Source organism: Nannobrachium achirus, assembly GCF_963921795.1.
Source record: "Nannobrachium achirus genome assembly, chromosome: 4".
Taxonomy (NCBI): domain Eukaryota; kingdom Metazoa; phylum Chordata; class Actinopteri; order Myctophiformes; family Myctophidae; genus Nannobrachium; species Nannobrachium achirus.
This window is the reverse complement of record NC_137813.1, coordinates 47,569,174-47,588,315: the sequence shown is the minus strand read 5'-3', so window position 1 is coordinate 47,588,315 and position 19,142 is coordinate 47,569,174.

Genomic DNA, 19,142 nt, shown 5'->3' with positions numbered 1-19,142 from the left:
TGAGCTTGTAGATCTGCTATTTGTGCTTCTTTTGAATTGGAATCTTTTTCATTTTTCATAATTTTTTTAATTGGAATCCTGAAATGTAACATTTTGATTTAATTTCAAATGCATTTAGTTATTAACTTCATGAACTTAAATACAAATATGTTGGACATACAAAATACTAACATTTTAGTACTACTATACTAGTCATTAAGCTACTAATATAGACTAAAGTGGGTCATGTTTGCATGTTTTGAATTGTAACAGCTGAAATCAATAATATATCAGTATTCTGATATTAACCTGCGGGCCGCATTAAGTGAAGGTGGGGGCCCCCGGGCCACCTGTTGCACATGTATGCCCTAGAGCAGTGTTTCTCAAACTTTCACAGCATTTCAAGGTCTCCCCTTAACTCTGATCGTGTACAAAATGGAACAAAATCTGTCAGAGTCCCACAGAATCGCTGGAAATCCACTGAGAAACACTGACCTAGAGGAAAAGAGATTATAAGGACTAGGAGGGCGCTATGGGGGAACCAACCGGCAGCAGCAGATCCCCACGACTAATTTTAGTCTTATCGCGGCATTAATGACCACCAGACTACTATAAAAAAGAATACATCTTGCTGCAAGACCTTGACAACTCCGAGTGACGCTAAGTGGTGTGTTATTCTAAATAGGCCTCTCCTGCACTTTCATCAGGCAGATACCACGGGTGACGTTTCCCAGACGCCCCTCCAGGACTTCTCAGCAGGCCTCATGATATCGTTTTAACACAAACAGACCAGCTGGCCAACAACCCTCCCCCCCATCCCTCCTGGTCTAAGGCCTAATTTATGCTTCGTTGTACGACCGTGTCACAAAATAACTACGACTATAAATAATTTTCTACCTTAGAGTCCTTTGGTTGAATTGTGTTGAAAATCAGTTATTGCCGGCGAGCTGTCGTGTGACGACGAAAGCATAAATTAGGTTTAGCGCCGCGATAAGACAAGCATCTGTCTATCTGTCAACACGCTATAAGGCACATGCGTGCATCGGCTGCATCGCGCACGCACGGCTGGGCAGTGGTGGAAAAAGTACTCAATTTCTTTACTCTAGTAAAAGTAGCCTACTGTATCAATACTGCAATGTAGAAATGCTCAAGTAAAAGTCTGGAAAGTACAAAAAGTATTGTTATTAAAAGTACTGCAATTTCACAACTTTTCAAATGTAAAATGTATAATTTTTGGGGGGAAATAGAAGATCTACAAGCTGCTTGTAGATCGGCTATTTTCAAAACCTAAATGGCCAAAATGCTTGTAGATCGGCTATTTTCAAATGGCCATGGTATAAAATAGGGCTAAAGTGTTTATGGTGTGTTTTATAATATTATAATTTATATCTGCAAAGTAACAAGTAACTTCATTTTAAGATTTCAAATAATTGTAGTGGAGTAAAAGTACAATATTTGGATCCGAGAGGTAGTGGGGTAGAAGTAAAAGTATTGGAACAAACACCTCAGAATCGTACTCAAGTACAGTACTTAAGTCAATGTACTTACGTTCTTTCGCAAAGTAAAGCCCTGCTTCATCATACAAGGCCGTCGCACATAAGTAGTGAAAACAGCAGATCTACAAGCACACAACGCCTCGCGGTGTGCTTGTAGATCGGCTGTTTTCACTAGTTTAAATCATTTTTTAAATGATAAATGCAAAACGAACGGTTTTGGACATACAAAGGTTTTCACCCGGCAACGACGATTGTAGCGTTCCAGCCAGACACAGAGCAAGCTCAACTGATGAGTTCATATCCTTTATTTTCTCAACGTGAAAACTATAAAAACACCATAGAAAAAGGTCAATTAGAAAACATCACATTAATACATTTGTGTTCAGATCCTTTGCTAATTCATTATATTTCAGTGCATTTCAACAATTCATCATGAATCCAATAATTAAAATCATGTAAATCACCATGAAGTTAGAGCCATATAACCAAAAAGAGCCAACACCAGCATCAAGAAAACAAACAAAACAAAAGAAGAAACAATTGTATCAAAACATTTAGCGCTCTGCAAAATAAAACAAACAAATACCTTGTGGCCCTTTCCAGCTGGCGCTATTTCATTTGGTCCGTGCAGTGTGACACAAGCGATGCTGTCGGGGAACAGTATATTTGGTCATTAGACTTGCATTCATTTGTAGGCTATTATGCCCGGTTATTGGTGACAGATTAAGGACTCACTCTTGCTCCAGGTCAGTATCCTCATTCTCCTTCCTTCATTTGCAAACGCATTCGAGAATGCCGATGAGGTTAGTTTGTTTGATGTGGGACAGAGTTGCGGGCTGAAATGATGAGAGTTATACCCATTTAGAGACTTGTTCAAGTGCGTGTGTTTAAGAAAGGCGATTGTCGGCAACGTCAAAAGACTCACTTGTCCTCCAGGTTAAAGAAGTTCCCGTCCTCACATAGTATGACGTTATTTTATTTAAGTTGCAAGTTCGCCCCAAACATTTCCATTGTTTGGCCGAACCCCCGCAGCGTGGCTCGTCGTCGTGACTGTCAAACAATTCTCCTGCTGAAGCGCGCGTCCGTTTAGTGCTCGTTCCCAAGGGAGGAAACGCCACCGCTGAGCGAGAGAACCAGAACCCTTCAGACACAAGAGTTAGGTCAACCCCGGGGCAGTTACACTCCCACCTAAAATCACAGTGGTTTAAGGTAGGCACAGGTGATTTTAAAGGTATTAACGCTCCAGGGAGTGAGAGTCGTGACCTACAAGGCAGGTTCGCCGGCCTCCAACAAAAGGACCAGCTTCTGTACGGACCGTTCCAGTACTGATGGCTTGCATAGTCGCTCGCCCTTCTTGCCAAGCTTCCGGTCACCAAGATTGATTTTCACTCGCCGAACAAGTCCGTCACGGTCCGTAGTGGTGTCCACGACTCTGCCCAGCCGCCATTCGTTTCTGGGCAGGCCATCATCTTGCACCATCACCACATCTCCAACATGGAGATTTCTCCGTGGGGCGTGCCACCGCTGTCTGGTTGCGATATTGGCCATATATTCTTTGCGCCATCGACTCCAGAACTGTTCGGCAAGGTATTGAACATGCCGCCATCTTTTCCGGGCATACATGTCCTCTCGTACAAATGTACCAGGTGGAGGTAAGGCTTTGACGGACTTCATAGTCAGGAGATGATTAGGAGTAAGTGGTTCAAGGCTGTTTGGATCGTTTAGATTGTCGATGGTGAGAGGACGATTATTTATTATGTTCATAGCTTCATACAGGAAGGCTCGTAAAGAAGCATCATCCAATCTGCCTGAGGAGAGCTCGATAGTTGCCTGTAGGATGCTTCTCACAGTACGTATCTGACGTTCCCAGACTCCGCCAGCGTGACTTGTGTAAGGAGCGTTCATACTGAAGTCACATTGCTTCTCAGAAAGAAACACGGCCAGTCGCTCTTCATTGACTTCTTTGAGAGCTTCTTTGAGCTCATTTTTCGCACCGATGAAATTGCTCCCTTGATCAGACTTGATCTGACGAACCGCACCTCGTATGGCAATGAAACAGCGAAGACCACTGATAAAAGCGTCTGTTGTCATATCGTCAAGCATTTCTACATGAATTGCTCGGGAAGAGAAGCAAGTAAAGAGGAAACCATAACGCTTATTGACCTTCCGTCCTTGCTTCACAAGGAATGGACCAAAACAATCCATGCCACAGTAGGTAAAGGGCGGTGATGGGTTCACCCGTTCGGGAGGCAAGTCGGCCATTTTCTGCTCCTCCGTCGGCCTTCTGTGTCGTCTGCAGGAGACACACCGTTGGATGTATGATGTCACAGCTTTATTTATCCCCTGCATCCAAAAGCCCTGCGACCTCATCTCGTTTAGGGTGAAGCCCCTTCCCTGATGCTTGACTTCTTTATGACAATATGCAATTATCATCCTGGATAGCGGGTGGTTTCTTGGAATTATTGCGGGATGTTTCAGTGAATCTGAAATTGATGAGTTGCGCAATCTTCCTCCCACCTTGAGTATGCCATCTACATCAAGGAAGGCATTAAGATGATACAGTTTGTTGTGACATGGCAACAATGATCCCTTGCGTATGATCCTTAACTCCTCTTCATACGTCTCCTCCTGCAGCGCCCGGATGATGACCTGCTTCGCCTTCTCCCTTTCTGCTACCGTGGTGAGATCGGTGGATTTGTTCTTACTGCCGTATCTGATGATGCGAGCAATGGCTCTAGTAGCCTGTGACCAGGTGGATAATTTGCACAGGCGATCTATGATGCTTCGTTGCTTAGTTGCTTCAGTGTTTAACACCAGGGAGCTTCTCACTTCCGGATCGCCGGTGACCAGGTCAGGAGCATGATCTTCAGCTGCTCTAATCTCTCTCTCCCACAGAAAGAGTGGCCCTGTAAACCATCTGGAAGATGAGAGCTCGCCAGCAGTCAGACCTCTAGAGGCGAGGTCGGCAGGGTTTTCAGCAGTGGGGACATATTTCCATTGCCGCGGAGATGTGCTGAGATGGATCTGCTTATTATCTGGTAGGCAGGGTCTCTCCTTAAATGGGAGGGGCATTTCATAATGGCCATGATCGGTTTCATGTATGCCTTTGCTTATCACCTCAAGGAAAGCAATGTCATCTTGAGATACTCTCTTGTCATCCGCATCGCTGTCTTTAAAGTCATTCTCCAACATGCGGATGGCGTCAGCAGGGGTGACTGGGGGTAGCTCCCTAGCGGTGAGTCGATGACATAGACCCATGGGGTTTGAAGGATCGAGGGATGGGGAGGAGCACCCTACAATGGACCACCCCAGATCTGTCTTCACCGCATAAGGCTCATTAGGTTTTCCCAAAAGGACCCGCTTGGGAGCCATCGCTGCAGAGCAGTTGTAGCCTATTAGAAGGCCTGCTTCGCAGTCTAGAAGCGATGGCATTTCATTTGCTATCTCTGAGAGGTGACTCCAGTTCCTAGCCGTCTCGCAGGTTGGAATGTGAGATCGATTGGCAGGTATCCAGTCCTTTGTATAAGTCGGCGGGAGGTCTACATAAGTAGCAGAGTCATATGCCCGGACTCGAAGCCCCGAAATTCTCTCACTATTTACGAGTGTACTACTGCCGTTCATAGTGGTTAGTTTCAACTTTACAGGGTGCGTTTCTGCTTTTAGGGCCTGACTCACCCCCTTCTCGATAAATGTTGTGTCGCTCTGGGTATCCAGTAGTGCATAAATGAGCTTTTCTGTGTTTGGCTTGTTCTTTGTTGACACCCACACTGGTACTGCCATTGAAGTATTGAGTGATTGTTCTCCAGACACACTAAGTGATGTTGCTGCTGGTAGATGGTCAGTGTTGTCTTGCACTTGAGGGGCTTGTGACTCTGTGCCATAATTGAAATTATGAAGGCAGGTGGGGTGTTTCGCCTGACAAACGTCACAAGTATGGCGATAGCGACAACTCTTGGCGTAATGGCCAGCTTTCAGGCATGCATAGCATAGCCTATTCTCTTTGATGTAGTTCCGCCTTTCCCTTAGTGCCATTGCGATGAACTCTTGACAGCTCTGAAGCTGGTGGGTGCTGTCCTGGCAAAGCAAACAAGAGGCTCTTGTGCGAAGTTGCTGGCCACTACTCGTGGCTGTCTGAGTGCTGAGAACATGAGCGTTGTTTCCTCGGTTCTCTCTGGCGCCTTGCCTCTCACCACTTGGCTCAGAGGAACGGAGAGCATGAAATGATGTTATGGGGTTGCATGCAATGTCTGCTTCCTGTGCTATGAAGTCTGTAAAGACTTTGAGACTAGGGAATTCTTGGTCCCGATTCAAACTCTGAGTTACTTGTCGGTTCCACATTGCGGCCGTCCAGTCAGGTAACTTCTTTACAAGCCTCTGGTTCTCTTCACAGTCGTTTAGGATTTCCAGACCTTTGACGTGTGGGATTGCGTCGTGACAGGCATTTAGGAAGTCAGAGAATTCTCTGAGCCCTGCTGCGTCTCTGGGATGGATTTTGGGCCAATTTGCTAGTCTCTCCCTGAAAGCTCTCTGGATAACGAAGGGTTGACCATATCGCATATTGAGTCTATTCCATGCCTCCTGATATGCTTCTCCATCGCTCCTGTAGAAGGTGCCCTCAAGGACCCTGCGGGCTGGTCCGCCTACGTATCTCTTGAGATAAAATAACTTTTCTGCCGGGGATATTGCTCTGTGGCCGATCAGGGATGTGAAAGAGGCCTTCCATTCAATAAATGTAATGGGGTCCCCAGTGAAAATGAATGGCTCCGGCAGAGGGAGCCTATTCAAGGCCATGCTGTCTCGAAAGGCCTGTGTGAGGGCAGATACATCTGCCTCCTCACCACTGACTGACAACACATCCTCTCCCCTTTTTGCCTGATCGTAGGCCTTTGCCTTGGCACGGGCTATTTTGACATCCCTTTCAACTTGAAGCCGCTCCAGGTCCCTCTGATGTTTCCTTTGTTGTTCCTCCAGGTCCTGTATGCTTTCTTTTTTCCTCTGTTCCTCCATGTTTGCCTCAAACTCAGCTTCCTTTCCCGCTAGTTCCGCTGCTGCCTCTGCACGGCCAGCTGGCTCAGATGGTGCCTTAGAGCGGCGGCTGCTGCACTCTGACGATGCTTGAGATGGAGGACCAAATATTGAGTGAGTATTATCACACTTAAGCAGTTTACGAATATGCTGGTTTTCTTCTAGAGCATCCGTTTCCTCGTGTATCATCCTGTCGAAGGCTATTGTGAGTATGCCATTTGAAACAGATTCGCATGCATCTACTTTCCTTCTTATCTCGAGGTCTGGGGTAGTATATTTCCGTATATCGTTGTAAATGCGAAGAATGTCCTCCTTCATTTTGACCAAGGAGTTGGTCAAAGTTTCCAGTTCACTTTCGATCATACTGGTCTTTAGCTGGGTTTTTGCATTGCGTACAATTGGCTTCCATTTTTCATATGCATTGAGGAACGCCTGTGTCTTTTTCTCTGCCATTTCCTTTTGAAGTGCTAGCATTTTAGGTGTGGGTGCTGACTTGCGAGCAGACCGCCGAAGGGGTGAAGATTGAACATTTTCCTCCAGTGTATTGTCCTCCTGTGTATTTTGAAGGTCCTGTAAATCATTTTCCTTTGTTTTTAGTACTTTCTCCAGCTCTTGTTTTTTAGAGGGGTCCATTTCGGTCTGGAGGGTCTCTTTCAAGTCTTTTATTTCCTTTTCAAGTTCCGAACAAATGTTACCAACGTACCAAATGTTACCAGCGCTTACTTCTGGCATTGTCATTTTGATTTGAGATATTTAATCGCAACGAAGTGCAAGGTCCCACGCACAAATCAACCAATCGAATAACGGAACCTTAAATATTTGTGTTGAAAATAATCCCACATCGACTCATTTAGTCATGCAATAGAACCTTCAAACAGAGCAAAAGTACACATATCATTGACCTTTTAATCGTTTTTCCTAAACCCTTTGAAAGACACAGATTCACTCATGGCATTGGAATCATTCAATCATTTGAATAAACCTTTGAGGCGTAAATGTCCACATGCCGTTGGGCATAGAATGTTCAATTTGTGTTATTTGTGAATATGTTCATGTATTTGTGTGATTTGTATTCATGTGTGTGTGTGTGATCACCGGGTCTGTGCATCAGAGATAGTATGGCCCGGTTTAGTTGATGTCCCGGTCTTGTTGCAGAGCAGAGGGGAGGGCAGGTGCATCGGGAGGCGGGGTGAAGTTTTCACTGTAGCGTTCCAGCCAGACACAGAGCAAGCTCAACTGATGAGTTCATATCCTTTATTTTCTCAACGTGAAAACTATAAAAACACCATAGAAAAAGGTCAATTAGAAAACATCACATTAATACATTTGTGTTCAGATCCTTTGCTAATTCATTATATTTCAGTGCATTTCAACAATTCATCATGAATCCAATAATTAAAATCATGTAAATCACCATGAAGTTAGAGCCATATAACCAAAAAGAGCCAACACCAGCATCAAGAAAACAAACAAAACAAAAGAAGAAACAATTGTATCAAAACATTTAGCGCTCTGCAAAATAAAACAAACAAATACCTTGTGGCCCTTTCCAGCTGGCGCTATTTCATTTGGTCCGTGCAGTGTGACACAAGCGATGCTGTCGGGGAACAGTATATTTGGTCATTAGACTTGCATTCATTTGTAGGCTATTATGCCCGGTTATTGGTGACAGATTAAGGACTCACTCTTGCTCCAGGTCAGTATCCTCATTCTCCTTCCTTCATTTGCAAACGCATTCGAGAATGCCGATGAGGTTAGTTTGTTTGATGTGGGACAGAGTTGCGGGCTGAAATGATGAGAGTTATACCCATTTAGAGACTTGTTCAAGTGCGTGTGTTTAAGAAAGGCGATTGTCGGCAACGTCAAAAGACTCACTTGTCCTCCAGGTTAAAGAAGTTCCCGTCCTCACATAGTATGACGTTATTTTATTTAAGTTGCAAGTTCGCCCCAAACATTTCCATTGTTTGGCCGAACCCCCGCAGCGTGGCTCGTCGTCGTGACTGTCAAACAATTCTCCTGCTGAAGCGCGCGTCCGTTTAGTGCTCGTTCCCAAGGGAGGAAACGCCACCGCTGAGCGAGAGAACCAGAACCCTTCAGACACAAGAGTTAGGTCAACCCCGGGGCAGTTACAACGATATGTTACTTTACGCCACTGTTCATGACATGTAGGAGCAAAGCCAGCATCAGACAGATGCAGTTATCTGCCCCATGCAGCAAGCGCTCCTTATTACAGAGATAAGGGGCATAACCTTGATGCTTTTCCCTGAGTCCTTCCTCCTACAGTACCATGCACCACATTCCAGTGCTGTGAGGGATAAAGATACACAGTCTGTCCTTTTCTCTCTCTCACATGGCTACTACTACTACTTCCCCCCCTTGGGCCTTTCACATGGTAAACATGAGCATATACTGTATATACCCACACACACACACCGGCATGCATGAAACGATAAGCATTTTAATATGCTATTATACCACTGACTGTTTACCAAACAGTGGGTCGGACTTGGGACCGATATGTGGGTCTCGGATCCATTATTTTATGGGTGGCGGGTGAATACCCCTTTATTTTTTGGTTTCCGACATTTTGTTTTTATTTATTATTTCTAAATACCGGTAGGCCTATTTACAAATAAAAACAGTCAAAAGTTTATTTTTAATTTTTTATATCAATTAATTAGAGGGGAAAAAACACCTTTAGGAAGTGAAAATAGCAGATCTACAAGTTTTGTGTGAACTTCTAGATCGGCTATTTGGCTTATCAAATTTCACTTTTGGGGTTCGAGCGGAAAAAGTATGGGAACCACTGTGCTATACAAGTACAAGTAAATATTCTTCCAAAAACACAAACCCATAATCGTCAATGTCGGGCAGAAACCTCGTATATCCAAGTTTCAAAAGTGCAAGTCTTTCGTAAAGTAAAGCCCTGCTTCATCATAGAAGACTGTCTGCACTGCACTAGTGAAAATAGCCAATCTACAAGCACACAACGCCTCGCACAAAATGATAAATACAAAACGAAGGGTTTTCAGACATACAAGGTTTCCACCCGACAACGACGATATACAGTTGAGTATACCGTACAAATATATATATATACAGATACAGTATACGGACGTATACACAAATGTGAGGCCCTCTCTGTCATGTGAGTGGAGTCGGGGAGGTGCTGGGGCTGATAGTGGCGGTCAGACTCCTCCAGGACAGCAGTGATAAGGAGCAGAACCTAATTGGAGGCCATCTCCCCTTACAAGGCAAGCCACTACTCAAGGGAACACAAGCCACGGAAATCTTTTAATAGAAACAACTCCTTGAGAATCAATCAAAGTCTCTCCTCTTACAGCGGTGCGTCTTTGACCCTATAGGCCAGTGGTTCTCAAACATTTTCGAGTCAAGGAATGAATTGATGTGTATTTGGCCACGCACCCCCATTTGAATATATTTTGTGCCAGGAACTCCCACAAGAGATTTGTGCTAACCGCTCCTACCTGGCTTTGTCTGTTTGTACATATGTAGGTCCCATTGCTGGCCAAGCTTCAAGGGACGCTTAATGAAATTAACTCATAAAAAGCACCGCTCACTTCACACTGGGTGTGATCTTTCTTGCGCCAGCAGAGCGTGCAAGTAGGGTGATGAGGACTGTGTGTGGGTATGTAAATTATGTTGCTGGGCCCTTAGCCAATGAGGGAGCAGTGTTCTCTGTGACGTCACCACCAACCAACAAGTGCAACAGAGTGCCAACTTGCCCACATATGTACCCACATGCAGACAACCATCATCACCCTACTTGCGCGCTCTGCTGGTCGCACTTGTCGTTTTCTTCGGCCATATTTGGCTATGTGTGCACAAGGAGCACCCTGGAACACCCTCGCTCGGGCCCCCACTTTGAGAACGAACCGCTGTGCTTAGGTCACAAAACATGACATCATCGACATTACCAGGGGTCAGCACCAGAATCCGACCTCTTCAACTCAATTAGCCAAATAATCTATAAGCATCGCATCTCAGAGTGCCCCCGATATAAAAACACACTACCCATTAACCTGTGGTCTGTAAAAAAGCACACGACTTAGCAATTAACCCACATTCCCCGAGTCATCCAGCTGCCTCCATTCCCAAATGACTATAATTCCAAACAACAACGTGGTAATTTCCTCGGCAGAGAGCGCATGCCTCGTGCACGGCTGATTATGGCTTTGCTGGAAACTTATAAAGACTGTGGTTTCCTGGAGGGAGACCGCATCAGCTGTCATATTCATAATTATAGCATTTCTGCTATTTCTATCAATCGTGTAATTATTGTATCTCTGCTATTTCTATCAGTCATACAGTATAATTACCCTATTCAGTCCAGTTCTACCTAAACCTTTTCTTTTGCAATTTCGCCCTCTTTGTAGTAAAAAAGATAATCACAATTCTTAAGGCATACTGTATACCATTTGCTGTTTTTTTCTCCTTCAGAGCGTATTTTGAGCAGGACGCTTGCTTTGAGTGCTCAATGACATTGTTTACCCAGTGAGCAGACTGAAGCCCAAGTATACCTCGTCGAGTCGTCGTAGGACGGTGTCCTGTGTGGGAAATAGACGATCTATAGCGTCCGATGCAGATCAGCGATGATGATGATGATGATGATGTGACACCTTGGGAGCTAGTAGATCGGCTATTTTTGGTACGACACCGACGTACGTTAAGATACATACAGTTCATTCGTCAACTCCACAATCGTTATGTGGCTAATCAAGTTCACCCAAAAAAGTAATTATTTTATATCAATTACACAACTAAAAAAATCTCCATGAATTCAATGCTTCATGGGGTGTGTAATTTATAGAAAAGAAGTCAATGTTAGGCAAACTACTCCTTTAATGTGTTTGCATGGTGAAGGGTACCAGAGAGACCTAATAGTCAAGGCCAAGGTACTTTGGCTGCCCCGAGGACCTCCACTTCATAAATTGCGGTTAATTAGCGCCTAAGCTCCACTGTCAAATGTGTGCCTAATGAGCTGGAGGCAGGGGTGTCACAAGGGGTAGGAAAGACTGAGTTACTAGGGCCCAAGGTGGTGGAGGGGCCTTGATTATTTTATACTTTAGCTATTGAAAAATAGCAGATATACAAGCTCACAGCAAGCTTGTAGATCTGCTATTTTTGAAAAGTCGTGAAAATGTGTGCAAATCTTTGAATAAATGTATTTTTTGAGCGAACATTTGTAACTCAAATTTTGCTTCTGGGGGGTCCCTGGAACTCAATATTTTGAGATGGGGTTCCGTGGCCAAATACATACCATTTTGGGGGTCCTTCAAATGAAAAGGTTTGAGCTCCACTGACATAAAAACATAGGTTTTTCAAAAAGTATTCAAAGATTTTCATGATTTTTCAAAAATAGCAGATCTACAAGCTCGCAGCGCGGCACTCGGTGCCGCGCTGTGAGCTTGTATATCTGCTATTTTTCAATAGTTAAAGCACAGGGGCCCCGCGCAGTGAATCCTTGTACCCAGGGCCCAGAATTTGGTGCGACGCCTCTGGCTGGAGGTGCCACTTCTGCACCAGGTGTGGGAGGAGGCCTGTACACAGGATGTCGCAGCAGGGGAAACACCTGGGAATAATTAACTCTCTGGGCTGTCAGCGGCTAAGGTTCAGGGTGGTAAATGGTGCATTTATATAGTGCTTTATTCAAAACGCTTTACATAGATTGTACATTACTTTCACCCATTCACATACAGCGATGGCAGAGGAAACCGTGCAAAGCACCAACCTGCACACATGGGGAGCAATTAGGGGTTCAGTGTCTTGCTCAAACTTTGTTAGCGGACATTTTTTAACACATTTTCCCCCCGGTTTTTCAGACGGACAACAAACTTGAGCTGTTTGTGCCAGGACGTAGACCAGAAATTGAAGGCTGTGCTTCAATTTATTTAAGACATTTACATTTTTTAATGCGTTTTCCCATTGGGCTCTGACCGGACAAAGCCAGATGTAGGAGCTATAGCTCCTGTTCCAGGAGCACCGCTCAAAAAGACATGACGTGGCTTCCATGTGGATCTCTGCCGTCATGGTTGATGATGCCATATTGATGACATCACTCTTGCCCAAATATGGAGGGGCACACGTGTTGCTAAGCATGCATGGCAACCGATTGTGTTGTGAGTGAGGTCAGACCAAAGCTCTGCTCAGCATATATGAGGTGTGAAGACAATCCAGAGTCCAGACTTCCACTTCATTCCACAGAGACTAGAAGAACTTTGAGAGACAGAGAATACAGGGAGATAGAGAGGACAAATTGTCCGTCCCCATCACAGCAGCAGATTTAACCATGAACCGCAAGCCCTGGAAGGAGTGTGCTCCGGATCTTCCCAGACTGAGCTCTCCTGTTCCGAGCGTATCCACGATGACCTCAACTACAACACGCTGAATAATGGATGACTAATCTGCTCAGAGGCCAGTCAGCGAATAGTCAGCCCTGTAACCAGCCGGAAACAAGGACACACCGACCCACTGAAACCTCAAAGTCGTCAACGGTTTACGGAGATTTTAACTCAACCAACAGGATATGCGAAGAAACATCAGATGATTTACACAGGAACGAAAACTCACGTCTGCAAACAGTGTGACAAAAGTTTCAGAAGGCCAAGTCGTCTGAGGTCACACCAGCGTGTCCACACGGGAGAGAAACCTTTTCACTGTAAACACTGTGGCAAGAGTTTTGGTCAGTCAGAACATCTGAGGAGCCACCAGCGTATCCACACGGGAGAAAGACCTTTCCACTGTAAACTATGTGAAAAGAATTTCAATGACTCGCGTAATTTGAAGAGACATCTGTATTCCCACACTGGTGAAAAACCTGTCTACTGTCAACTGTGTGACAAGAGTTTCAGTAGGATAAGTAACCTGAAGGTACACCAGCGCATCCACACAGGAGAAAAACCATACTACTGTAAACTATGTGACAAGAGTTTCAATGAAGCAGGTAATTATAAGAGGCATCTGTTTTCCCACACAGGAGAAAAACCATACTACTGTAAACTATGTGACAAGAGTTTCAATGACGCAGGTAATTTTAGGAGGCATCTGTTTTCCCACACAGAACAAAACATACTACTGTAAACTATGTGACAAGAGTTTCAGTCAGTTAGGTAATCTGAGGAGACACCAGGCACGTGCACACATAGACATTCATTTTTTTATTTATTTTTTAAGATTTGTTTTGGGGCTATGCCTTTATTTGATAGGACAGTAGACTGACAGGAAATGGGGAGAGAGATGGGGAATGACATGCGGCAAAGGTCGTCCGGACGGGGAATCGAACCGGCGACACCAGCAGGCATCATAGCCTGGTATGTGCCTTGACCACTAGTGCCTCGTCAAAACTCTCCTGAACTTGAATACAGCATCTTATGTTGAAAGAATTGCCCTCTCTGTGTAGAAATACATGCCATTACGCCACATCTCCAGTATTGACGCGGCCAATGATGATGTCATCACCCGATTGAAAACTATGTTTTTTCAAGGGTTTTCCCATTCCCATTTATAGATAGAAGATAGATAGATATGCACGTGTCACAGGCTGAACAGATATTCAAGCCCACACCACTTATCGGTGCAAATGAAATGCATTGTGAGCTTGTAGAGAGCAGAGCTTGTAGATCTGCTATTTACCACCATACACTGACTGAATTATACATGGAGCTCAGTGGTACTGTTGGTGTGGCAGTCAATAACCATCAATCAATTTTTTTTAAATCTCCCCTCCAAATGAATGAAAAATCATTTCAATTTCATTCAAAATCAGTCTGCGGGCGACTGGTTGGGGCAGTGTAGTGGTCATACATTTATAAGGAGATGAAGTTAGCTGTAGAATCCGACCCCTGCTGACTTCACATGGGAGAAAAAGAAAGCGGTAGAAACAAAAACGAACACTCAGTCCATTCAGAGTGCAGTGCTCGCCAGACTAGAAGGTTTTTTTTTTAAAAAGTCGCGCATTTTCACCTCGCACTCGCTCAGAATATAATGATATGCAAAAATATTTGCTAATTGGATAGCCTGATCTAACTGTTTTGGGCGTGTCATTCCAACTTTAAAGAGAGGACAGAGGTCCCTCTGCGCCCCAGCTAAGGTGCCGGCTACACGGAGCTGGATATTTCTGAAGCTAGACATTTTTGTTGTGCTGTTGGGGCTTGCAGCCACACGAAGCTGGATATTTCGGCTGTGAAACTGGATATTTTTTAAACCGGATAAATAAGTGGAGAGATTGAAAAATATCCGATTCACTGGATCCGTGTAGACAGGGAACCCGGATATCTCTGAAGTCTTTACTGTGTGTGTGCTTGTTAGACCTAGATATCTTTGTCGTGTAGACCTAGATATTTTTCTATGTGGATATCTGAAAAACCGGGATATATGAAATATCCAGCTCTGTGTGTACCTAGATATTTTTCTATGTGGATATCTGAAAAACCGGGATATATGAAAAATCCAGCTCCGTGTAGCCATGGCCTAAGATCTGGTGCATTACTTCTGGCAATTGCGGTGGGTAGACATACTGACATTCCTGAGAAGCAGCGATTGTGTGGTGTTTGTGACATGGGAGTTGAGTTTCATTTTGTTTTTCACTGTCCATGGTACTATGATTTAAGAAAATGATTTATTTGAACCAGAAAAAAAAAAAAGTTTTGGATGCCTGAATGTTGAATGTCAGTCAAGTTGGCTGTTCACAAAGGAAACTTTCATTTTAGCTTAAGTGATATAAACCTCTTTATTGACCATTCTGTATAATGTAAATCAGGGGTCTTCAACAAGGGGTCTGGGACCCCTAGAGCAGTGATACTCAAACTCCGGCCCCTGGGCCACTTCCAGCCCGTAGGCCACTTCCGGCCCACGGCACAATTTTCACCCACCAGCTTAATTAATGTCCTCGAAGTCACGCATCCAACAAGCTTTAAACTGAGCAGATTTGACCTTCCATTCCAGAGATAATGGCCAAAACATCTTGAAAGTGGTCCGGGTTTTGCCGTTTTTTTTTTTTTTTTTTTACCAGTGGCTCTGCCTGACTAATTAGCATACCCAAAATGACATTGTAAGCCTAATGCAAATCAAATGAAAGAAATATGTACTATAGGCTTACTTAACAACTGCATCAGTAGCCATTTGGTAGTCTGGGTAATCTATTGTAAGTAGATTGATTTTATTTGATTTCCCTTAGCCATAACTTTCTATTTTCACAAGTTTATTCTCTGTAAAAAGCCATTTTTGTTGAATGTGGGCCAAGTCAAAAATAACATTGTGAATAAATAACAGATATCAACCCAGACAAATGTACAGTATTAGTTTGTTTTAGTGTTTGTGTGGAATATGCTAATTGCACAGACTTGATTTGATTACAAATTGTGTCATTGACAGAATATAAATGGAATTCCAAGCCATAAAATAATGCACATTGTACCTGTCTTAAGTTTATGTGGAAATAAAGCAAATAAAAGAGAGAAGTTGTCAAGTAATGTCATTTTATCAACTGGCCCGCGGCCCCTTGACATTTTTCTAATGTGGGCCACAGATTCAGTTTGATTATCCCTGCCCTAGAGGGTCCTCAGAGTTACTACAGGAGGTCCTCCAAATCTTCCAATCCTTTTTATATTAACAACTTGAACCCTAGTGTCCATATTCTGAGAACTGTAGAAAAAAATGGTATAGAGGGGGGAAATAGCAAACTAAGTACAGAGTGAAAGGTCAAGTTTATTAGGTAATGACTGTTCAAGTAGTTAAATATCTATAACACAAACTGACATGAATCCAGAATACACTGATGATTGTGCTGTCAAACAATGACACTATATGGAATCTATGCAAAGGTTGTGGGGGTCCCTGCTTCATCTCTCTCTCATCTAAGGGGTCCTTGGCCTGAAAATGTTGAAGACCTCTGTTTGACGTTTAAATGGACTGTTTTGCCACATTTCCCTGCAGGCTCCATACTTGAGACGACACATCATATAACCGTACTTTTACAGTCTAGGATCATAACCTAACAAAAAGGCTCACTCAAGTTTGTATGGGGCTTATTAAACAAATGTTTTCCTCCTTGTTTGTTTGCCACAGTCGAGCCATTGATTGTGAGGGCAGAAAATGACAATCCATGCCTCTGTTATCCCTGGAAATGATCTGTGGATCATGAGGCACACGAGAACCACAATCTGTCTCTTTCAGTAATAATGAGATGATGCAAGAGGAAAATAAGAATGAACTATAATCCAGACCACGAGCTTTGGAAGTACCCTGGAGCTGCTGCAGCGCGCGCAGTGAGTGTGTGCACTGTACTACAGCGTGGCTGTGTGTGTGTCCTTGTGTCAAAGTCACTAAAACATCTTCCTGACAGTAATTGGTAAATAAATTAGTCTTGTTCCATATTTCTTAAAAGGAGCACTTCATCCATTTTCAACTTTATCGTCATATAATCGGTCCTAACTAATGCTCATTATGAGATGGCACACGTCAATTTCCGTCAAACTCACTCTTGTGTCTCATTGGTGGGCTATGGTTCGACAGGACTGGCCAAACTGTCAAATATTAAGTAAGCAAGAGGCGAACATTGTGAAAATAGCCGATCTACATGCTCACAACGCCTCGTGTTGCGAGGCGTTGTGAGTATGTAGATCTGCTATTTTCACAATATTTATCTGTGGAACCGAGTCACATTAAATGTAATACCTACAATTCAAAGTGCTTGTCAGGGTGGGGGTCCCCAGTTCAAATATGTTTATTTTTGGGGTCACGGCCCAAAAAGGTTTGAGAACCCCTGGTATAGAGCATTAACAAATTCTTCCACCAGGGGCATAGACAACTCATTCTTATGACTTCCTATCTAGCCAAGCTTTATAAACTATATATTTTTGAAAGAGAAAACAATACAAATAAGCGAAAATTCGACTTTGGTGAACAACGTCGAATAGTGACTGATTCGAATATTTGGTGAATGCCCTAGAAGCCATTGTTCTTGGATAAAAACAATTACAATTAAAAGTTTCAACTTTGAAGTCTTGAAATGAACTACCATGTCAATAGTAGGCATGGCCCTCCTCTGAGACACAGAGCGAGTGGACAGAAAATGCTGCCATATTTTAATGAGCATGAGTGAGGACCAGTTATATGAAGAAATTGGGTGAAATTGTCGCCGGTTAAGTTCATTTCAGATATTCATTTTACAGGCCTACTTTCTATACAAGTGGTTCTCAGCCAGTCATCCAGGGACCACCAGTGGTCCTTGAGGAGGTTCCAGGTGGTCCCTGCAGCTAAACAATGGAAGAGTTGGTAACCATTTGATTCCATTATTTATTTATTTATTCATTCATTCATGAACATTACAACAGCGTTGAGTTCTTCACAAACACCATTACTCTGTCCGGCCTAATAATCATTAGGCTGAAATTGCTATTGGCATCACTTAATCCCATAATAACTATAAGAGTGGAAAGTGCACAAGGAGGTCTTTTCCTAATATTGCACCAATACTGAAGTTCATGAGCAGCAGCAGCCCCCCTCCCCTCCCCAGTCTTCTAAAAGGCCACCATTGTATGTGCGGCATTGCCATGGCTACTGCCGGCGAACTGTAAGCCTTTTAGAATTATTAGCATTCCTGGCTACGCTGTGTACTGTTGCAAAGCGGCTCGCTTTACCATCAATCCGCCTTGGGAGAAACACACCGTTTCTTTCAATAACAAAAACAGGAATTTCCATCTAGCTGGGAATTAATTAAAGTCGAATTACAGACTGCGGCCAGTATTGAAACAGCAGCACAGACCAAACTCAATAACTCCCGTGAGCGGCGACTGCCGAGGGGGCTGGTGAGATTCCACATCACTTCTCCCGAGGGTCGGCGGAGGCGCTAGCTCAGCAGTTACTAGGCAGGATAGGGACGTGACCGACGTTTTCACAATGGACAATGTGATCATTGACGTGTCCATTCATCTTGGTTTCAATGAATCCTTGCTTTCAAGGGTCTATCCCACATTATAAGCATCATCATAAAAACCTCCAGAGGTCATGGGCTAATGACATAGCCGAATGACATGAGTAGGCTGCAATTCTAAAACAAGTTAATAACAGAAATAGTTACAAAGTAAATTCTTTAATTTTTGCTTTATACCACAACAGCTATATTTCGTCCATGCCTTTACCCCTTATCCCTTAACTTCTTTGCCTTTTTAAAATACTTCAAATAGCAGATCTACATCGACACCGAGCTTGTAGAGCAGCTATTTGAACTATTCAAAAATGTTTTTCAAAATAGTAAAAAAAAAAAGGCAAATAAGTTTAGGGATAAGGCATGCCATGGACGCAAATAAGGCCCGGGGTCTCTTTGAGCATTTTGGTTCTGTATTTGTGACATGGGTACCTACACAGAGACCATTAATCAGTAGTATGCAGAGGATAAGCATGGCCACTATGCTGGTTTCACATTAAATGGCTACTAGTGCCTCAGGATGGCGCCACTGTTCTTTCTGCCGATATGCCAGGTAGGTACATTATTGCGACTGTCAGGTCGCAGTTACTGTCAAAACCTCCACCGTCTGTCTGTCTGTCAGTCAGTCAGTCAGTCAGTCTGTCCGTCACACGTCACTCTTTTGCCCTACTCATATCTCTGCCACCGTTGCCCCT